Source organism: Vigna umbellata, chromosome 8, assembly GCF_029865625.1.
Source record: "Vigna umbellata cultivar VRB3 chromosome 8, Vumbellata_1.0, whole genome shotgun sequence".
Lineage (NCBI taxonomy): Eukaryota > Viridiplantae > Streptophyta > Magnoliopsida > Fabales > Fabaceae > Vigna > Vigna umbellata.
In genome coordinates this window covers 18609619-18618639 of record NC_142172.1, presented here as the reverse complement: position 1 = coordinate 18618639, position 9021 = coordinate 18609619, and the positions used below count along the sequence as shown (strand labels likewise).

The window sequence follows — 9021 nt, the reverse complement described above, 5'->3', positions numbered from 1 at the left end:
AATATACATTTTATTCAAATAATACGAAAGTGCGTTTTACAGTTTTATCTATCTGGGTTTATTCTCTTCTCTTCCATAATGCGTTCACTCATACACAGATGCGACTTTGTGAACTTCCACAAATGCTCGGAAGCTTCTGCTGCAGTTCTTCTATGATGGTATCAAAGCTCTTCTTTGAAGAGCTCTGTTGCGCCAACCCTAAATCTCCTTTTCTTTACTTTCTTTTGTTTTCTTTCATAGTTTCTTGCATAATGGTAGAAGATTATAACAATTCTTCTAGTTTTCTGTATCTTCATCCTGGTGAAAGCCCAACCGTTTCTCTTGTGTCTCCACTCCTTGAATCAAATAATTACCATGCTTGGAGAAAATCCATGTTTACTGCCTTAAGTGCCAAGAACAAGGTCCAGTTTGTTGATGGGACTGCTAATGAACCACATAAGGAGGACGTCACTCACAATGCCTGGAAGAGGTGTAACAGTATGGTGGTCTCCTGGATTGTCCACTCTGTTTCACCTGACATACGACATAACATTCTTTGGATGGACAGTGCTCAAGCCATATGGGATGACATCAAATCCAGATTTTTTTCAGGGAGATCTTTTACAGATCTCTGCGTTGCAAAATGAAGCAGCTTGCTTGCGTTAAGGAGATATCACTGTCACAAAATTCTTCACTAAGCTTCGAATCATATGGGATGAACTTGAGAATTTTCGTCCTGAACCGGTTTGCTCGTGTGAAATACCATGTTCTTGCACAATGACGATTATTGCCCAAAGAAAGCATGAAGATCGTGTCCTACAATTTCTTCGAGGGTTGAATGAGCAATATGGTAACATTCAATCCCATGTCCTTCTAATGGATCTCATGCCCTCTATTTCCAAAATTTTTTCATACGTTGTGAAACAAGAAAGACAAGTTATGAATAACAACTTTCTTAATGCTTTAGAAACAAAAAGTGTAGCTGCTATTAATCTTGTTTCATGTTCATATTGTGGTAAAAATGGGCGCACTGAGTCTGTTTGTTTCAAGAAAAATGGCTTCCCTGCCAACAAAAATTATACCAATCGAAAGACTTGCTCTCACTGTGGTAAAGCTGGCCACACCATTGAGGTTTGCTACAAAAAACATGGGTTTCCTCCCGGTCGTAGACTTCACAGTAGAAAAGGCTTCATGACCAGAAATCAAGAAACCAAGACCGAGAGTCAAGACGATGCTCCTGATCATGAAGTTCGGCTAACTCAACAACAATATCAAGCTTTAATGGCTCTTATCAAACCCACCAATGATACAGGGTATGCATCCACTAATCAAATTAGTTCTATAGTCTCTACCTCCACTACTACAGGTAAAACCATTTTTGGTCTTAATTCACACAAAGAAAAAGGTAGTGTCTCTTGGATTTTAGATTCTGGCGCAACAGATCACGTTGTTTCTTCTCTTAATCATCTTCAATCATATGAAAAGATTACCCCAATTACTATCAATTTACCTAATGGCATGCAAACAAAAGCTACTCATAAAGGAGTTATTCAGATATATGACAAGATCATTCTAAAGGACGTTCTTTTCATTCCAGATTTTTGTTATAATCTTATCTCTGTATGTAAATTGGTTGCACACAATCATTTATGCCTTACCTTTACTAATACCATATGTTATATTCAGGATATGATAACAAACAAGAAGATTGGTTCAGTTAACTCTCATGTTGGTTTATACATCTTTTGTAACTACAATAACATCAAGCAACACTCAAACAACCCTGCAAATACTCACCAAATATGTAAAGTTAGATATAATAATCTTTGGCACAATCGCTTGGGTCATATGTCTGATAGACGTTTAGATATCTTAAAACAAAAATACCATTGTATTGACTCTAGATCTCATAACTGCAATGCATGTCATGCTGCTAAACAAAAACGTCTCCCTTTTCTTTCTAGTACCTCTTATGCTTTACATCCTTTTGATGTTAAACATGTTGATGTTTGGGGACCATGCTCTATTGCTTCTTTACACTCTCATAGATATTTTCTAACCATTATTGATGATCATACTCGATATACTTGGGTACATTTGATGAAAACTAAATCTGAAATCCGCCAACATCTCATTCATTTCATTGCATATGTTAAAAATCAATTTAAAACTACCATAAAGGTCATTAGGTCTGACAATGGCAGTGAATATACTATGCATGATGACTATAAGACTGAAGGCATAATTCATCAAACATCCTGTAATGAAACACCCTAACAAAATGGTATAGCTGAAAGGAAGCATCAACATCTTCTAAATGTCATTAGAGCTTTAATTTTTCATTCTAATATTTCTGTTCAGTTCTGGACTTATGCTCTCAATTATGCTACTCTCCTTATTAATATCATGCCTACACCCTTTCTACAAAATAGTTCTCCTTATGATCAGAAAGATTTTGATATTAGTAGACTCAAACTGTTTGGTTGTCTATGTTATGTGAGCACCCTTCAAGCTAATAAGAAGAAACTTGATCCCCGTGCCAAGCCCAATCTCTTTCTTGGGATCCATCCTACTACCAAAGGTTATATAACTTATGATCTTGACAAGCATGATATTAAAATATCCAAAAATGTTATTTTTTATGAAACTGATAAAACTCTACCACTATTGATAATCTGCATGTTCCTTTACCTTTGAATAATAATCAAATGTCTTATGATCATGATCAACCTTATGAAATTCTTACTTCCAATAATTCCTCTGATTCTGAAAACAATGATGAAGACAATATGGAGAATGAGAATGACACTCATTCTCCAAGGTGGTCCACTAGAGTAAGAAAACCCCCTACATATTTAAAAGACTTTCAAATCTCTTCCTATAGTAGCACTAGCACTAAATATCCTATTGATCATGTTCTAACATTTGATACAATATCTATTGCATATAGAACTTTTATTTCTTCTTTAGACAGCTTTGTTGATCCACAAAACTACAAAGAAGTCATACAATACCAACGTTGGCAATCGGCCATGCAGGAAGAGATCACTGCTTTGGAACAAAATCATGCGTGGACCATCACTACTCTACCCCCAAATAAAAAGGTTATAGGATGCAAATGGATTTACAAGTCCAAACACAAAGCTGATGACACAATAGATAGATTCAAGGTCCGCCTTGTTCCAAATGGGTACACTCAAACGGAGGGCATTGACTACTTTGAAACTTTCTCACCTATGGTAAAACTTACTAATGTGCGCCTTATTTTATCTCTTGCCTCTGCTCATAACTGACATCTAAGGCAATTAGACGTCAATAATGCCTTCTTACATGGAGACTTGCATGAAGAAGTCTACATGCAATTACCACCAGGAGTCACTGCAACAGGTCCTAACCAAGCTTGCCTCCTCCACAAATCTCTCTACGGTTTGAAACAAGCTAGTCGTCAATGGTATGATAAATTATCTTCTTTTCTCCTCTCTCAAGATTTTACACAAACATTAGGTGATCATTCTCTCTTTACCAAACACAATGGTGATAACATTACTATCATGCTTGTCTACGTAAATGATATAATATTGACAGGAAATGACACCAATGACATTAATCACATTACCAACATGCTTAATGATCGTTTTAAAATTAAAAATCTTGGTAACTTGTCTTACTTTTTGGGTTTTGAGGTAGCACGAAGCAGTGAAGGTATCCATCTCTCCCAGCACAAGTATGCTTTGGATCTTCTCAACGAAACAGGGATGCTTGATGCTGCTCCTGTCAGTACACCAATGAACTTCTCTACCAAAGTTTCCTCTCAAGGTGATCCTGTTGATGATCCTACTGCTTTTCAAAGATTAATTGGGAGACTTATCTACTTCACCAACACTCGTCCTGATATCACCTATGCGGTCCACCGCTTAAGCCAACACGTTGCTTTCCCAACTAAGCTTCATCATCAAGCTGATTTCAGAATTTTGCGCTACATCAAACAAACACCAAGTCAGGGTTTTTTTTTAAAGCTCTCACATTAAAAGCTTATAGCGATTCAGATTGGGTTGGTTGCCCTGACTCTCGCAAATCCACCACGGGATACGTCGTTTACCTGGGTGATTCCCCAATATCATGGAAATCCAGAAAGCAATCAACCGTCTCGCGCAGCTCTTCTAAGGCTGAATATCGTGCTCTTGCTCAAACTGCCTGTGAAATTCAATGGCTCACCAGTCTTCTCACTAATCTTCGCCTTCCGTTCTCTCAACCTGCTACCATCTTTTGTGACAACCACTCTGCAATCAAAATTGCTACTAACCAGGTCTTTCACGAAAGAACCAAACATATCGAGATAGACTGTCACCTCATTCGTGAAAAAGTCCAACAAGGCACTATCAAGCTTCTCCCCATCCATACCACTTTACAGCTCGCTGATATCTTAACGAAGGCCCTTCCACCTTCCATACTGATGAGAGGGTCGCACCTCCCACAAAAGTTGTGCATAAAAGAATGCAGTATAGACTAGGAAGTGACTCCTAGGTCGTCTCTCAAGGACCAAATTGGGTTCAGTCTCAGATCAACACGTAGTGGGGGGGGGTTTGAAAGTGTTTTTTTTTTGTGATTTTAAATGAACTGAATTTAAAACTGGAAATTAAATACAACCAAAACATAATTGAAAATGCGGAAGGAAATGTGGAAAACAATAAGACCGAACGGTCTCTAAAGAAAGACGAAACAGTTTCACATTGAGACCGAACAGTATCTAAAGCAAGTGAGGCAAGTGAAATGCAGGAAAGAAAAACTCGAAACTGAACAATAAAAGTAACACTGAACAGTAGAACTTAAAGCCGAACAAAGTAGACAACATAGTGAACGTAAACAATAAACTGAACAATGCAATAGATAAATATCCAAACACAATTAAAGCTATTAAAATGCAATGTTGAGCTGACAAATTAAATGCACATTGAAATAAAGCTTGGAAATTGTAAACCAAAATCACCACCGATTCAAGCACCAACACAATATAAAGAAACCTTCTAGAGCTAAAGCAAAATAAAGGACAAATTCCAACGCTTAATGTGATAATGACACTGCAAAAAAAATAAAATGCATCTACCCAGGCCGTGACACCTCTTCACCCAAAATCTAAAGAACCGTAAGCGCACCAAACTGAAATCAATGCTTGCTAGCTGTACGTGACCAAGTGCATCTCTTCTGGAAGAAAGAAAAGAAAATAAGTGGCTCCAAAAATAAATCCCAGCTCCGTGTTGCTTTCTCCAATTAAAGTCCACGTTTTTCCATTCCAGCAAAGTGAAATGCCCACCTCCTTCCAGCACCTACATCAGCACATCTTCCATTCCAGCACGTCACCATCTGCACTCTATATCAACCATCACCATTCTTTTCTCTCTGTGTGCTTCTCTTCTTCGTTCAATCTTCTCCAGCTCCTTCTTTAATCAACCTTCCAGCACAACACTCCTCCATTTCATTCTTCTTGCATCCACTTCCCGTGCACACTGAGACACATCCAACTCCACGCACACCATACAGTTTAATAATGAAGCACACTGTTCATTCATTCCAGACCACGTTCCACTCTCTTCATGTTTCCAAGACCGAGAGAAAACAAAAACAAGTGGGGCTGGCCTCTGTGGCGGCTGTGTGTTGTTCATGATGAAACCCTTTTATTCTCCAAGGCCATCACCTTTAATTTGCTGGACGTCACCCCCTGCCCGCGTGTCCAAGCCGTCCGCTGGAGTGTGCTGCTTCTCATGTGCTACTGGACTCCCGTGTGCGTGGACCAGTTTCCCATTTCTCTCCCCGCACCTCCTAAGATGATTCCCAAGAACTCCTTTAACCATTGTCCGTGTGCACCCCCAAAAATAAATCCATACCTCCTTTCTCTTTTTAGCTTAAAATAAAATTTTTAGCTTAAAATAAAATGGATGTGGCATTTCTCTAAATCCCAAAATATTGTCCAAAAATTTCCCTACAATCAATAATGCAAGTAATTAGTCTCAAACAACTCAAATTAATTAAAATAAGAATTTCTGATCAAATTGAGCACAATTAGGAAAAATGGGAAAATAGTGGACATTTAAGCACAATTCCCTGATTAATTCTATCACACTAAACTAAGTGAAGTGAATAAAATATTGACTCATCACATACCATCAATTCCAAGCTTGGCATTCTAAACATCTATGCCACTGCCTCTCATTAATTGCTCCACGCGCACCGTTCCACCGTTTCTTTTCTGTTTTCTTTTCCCCCTTTCTGTTTCTCTTTCTGTTTCTTCCCTCTCTTTTATATAAACTTTATATGTGTTGTACAATATACATTTTATTCAAATAATACGAAAGTGTGTTTTACAGTTTTATCTTTGTGGGTTTATTCTCTTCTCTTCCACAATGCATTCACTCATACACAGATGCGACTTTGTGAACTTCCACAAATGCTCAGAAGCTTCTGCTGCAGTTCTTCTATAAAATTGAACTAGTATGTATATAAAAAACTAAAATCAAGTTTTTATAAATATATTAGTTAAACTTTCTCTCAAATGTCTTCTTTTAGATTGAAAAAAAAAGTAATAATTGATCAAATTATGCAATTTAAAGAAAGATGACATTTTTTGTGTGGACTATATTTATAAACATTTAAAACACGGAGGCAGGGACATGTGACTTGTTCTGTTTCATATTTTCTTGCTCAGTCAAAACATAATGTCTTCTTCCTTTGCTTCTTTTTGTTTGTTTGATTCATTTGCTATTCTTTTCTTCATTGAATTTGTATGAAGAAAGGTAATTGAATATAAAAATGAAAGAAGATCACATTAGGGTAGTGAAAAACGTGATGATCTAGAAGAACAAAACCACTTGTAGACATTATAAAGTAAATTTGAGGTTATAGAACATTTATGAGAGGAACATTTGTTTGTGTTTTTGATAAAAAGGGAAATTGATTTACTTTTGAAAAAAAAAACTTAGGATACCAATGCCAAACACAGTTTAAATCAGGGGAATTAAACTTTTGAAATATTCGAAGTTACTCAATTAAGTCTAAGAGTTAATAAATGTTTGATGTCTTATATTTATGAAAAAATATAATTTAACAATAGTATGTCCGTTAGCAAATTGATTATAGTGATTTTTAATAATTTCAGCGAGATTATTATAAAAAGGAAATCACATGTTCTCAAATAAATAGTTTAAATTTTTGTAACATAATTTAGAGTAATTAAGTTTCAATTTTTTATCATAAATTTGAGTATTTTAAATTAAATTTTAATTGATTTTTTTTATTGATTACTTGTAATGTTTATATTTTTTAATTGGATTATGTCGTTTAATTTTATTATTCAACAGAGTGATGGACTTGTATGATCAATATAAAACAATATTATAATTAATGTAAAACAACAAATAATTTTTATTTCTTTATATTAAATTAACAAAATTATTTTTTTATTATTTTATATTAATCATCTCTCAAACGAAGAAGACAACGAAACAATGTGATAAAATAATACACACATCACCAAATTATTGAAAAAAACTAAACAACACAACATACTGAAAATATTTAATAACACCTTAATTAAAAATATTTAAATTTATGAGAAAATTAACTAAATCAACAATTTAATTTATTTTAACACAATCACCCTGTTTTATATTTTTTTTAAAGAAAATTTTAGACAGAAAAAAAAACAATTATTTTTCGTATAAAATACTATTTACAAACAAGTAGTAAATTATCACGTTTTTAATTTATTTATTGAGAGAAATCAACATAAAATAACATATGTAGCACAAAATAATCTATATTATTCACGAAGTGAGTGAAGCAAGGACTTAAATATTTCATTAATAGTTATTATTTCACTTTTTATTACGGTTTCTGTTGAAATGGGACGATGATGATGCCTATGTGAAGTTTCTGTGTTTGTCGAATGTTCGCTCCACTCCTTATTTTGCGTAACCGATCGGTGTGGGAGTGACCTGCAGAATACACTCCGACGCTCAAGTCAAAATGTTTCTCTATAGGTCAATTATGAAAAAAGTGAGTTTACCTCGAAATTAATCCTCTATTTATACAGTTTGTAGGTCTATAGTAATTCAATTATGAAAAAGTGAGTTTATCACGAAATTAATCCTCTATTTATAGAGTTTATAGGAATCTGAACAATTAATTTACTTCTTAATGATTATTAATGCAAACATTAATCACTAATCAATAATCGTTGTAACAATAATTGCGCTTTAACTTCGTTCAACTGTTGTTGAGACCGAGGCGCTTTCTTACACGTCTGTCTACCCTTTGATCATTTCCATTCAGTTTGTCACCGGATCCAACAGTTACAAGCCCATAATAACAATTACATTATAATATTAATTATATTTTCTTTTTCTTCTAACCAAGTAACGTAGGGAGAGTTTTATAGGTTTAGAGGAAAGAGTAAAGAATAAATGAAGAACATATTATTTAAAAGAAATTATAAATATAAAGTAAAATATTTTATTCTTTCTGAAACATATCCCATACTGCAAAGTCATATATCGTGCAACATTAGTATTTGTTGAGGTTTGAGATTAAACTTTTTTTTATCATTTATGATTTTTTATTTTAAAATGTATTATATTTCTACTACATTTAATAATCTCACATCATTTAAAAATTAAAAATTAAAATGATTTAAATATTCTTTTTAAAGATGTTCTTTCATTCATATCATTTAAAAATTAAAATTTAAAATGATTTAAATATTCTTGTAAATGTGTTCTTTCATTCATTTATAATGATGGTTTAATAGCCAATTTAGTCCTCACTTTGGTTGAAAAATCTCAATTTAGTCCCTCGTTATAAAAGTGTTTTGAATTAGTCCTAACTTTTAAAATAGTGGGTCAGATTGGTCCTTTCTGTTAAATATAAGTTAACAAAATTAATGGATGATGATGTGACACAACTTAAGGCTAACAAGGGACCAATCTAACACATCAGCTTTAAGCTGTGTCACATCATCATCCATTAATTTCGTTAACTTATATTTAACGA

At 34.3% G+C, this 9021-nt stretch overlaps 1 pseudogene; it reads left to right on the top strand.

The window, feature by feature from the left end:
* Window positions 1–251: 251 nt before the first annotated feature.
* Window positions 252–4007, top strand: LOC148194198 (uncharacterized; annotated as a pseudogene).
* The last annotated feature ends 5014 nt before the right edge of the window (window positions 4008–9021 follow it).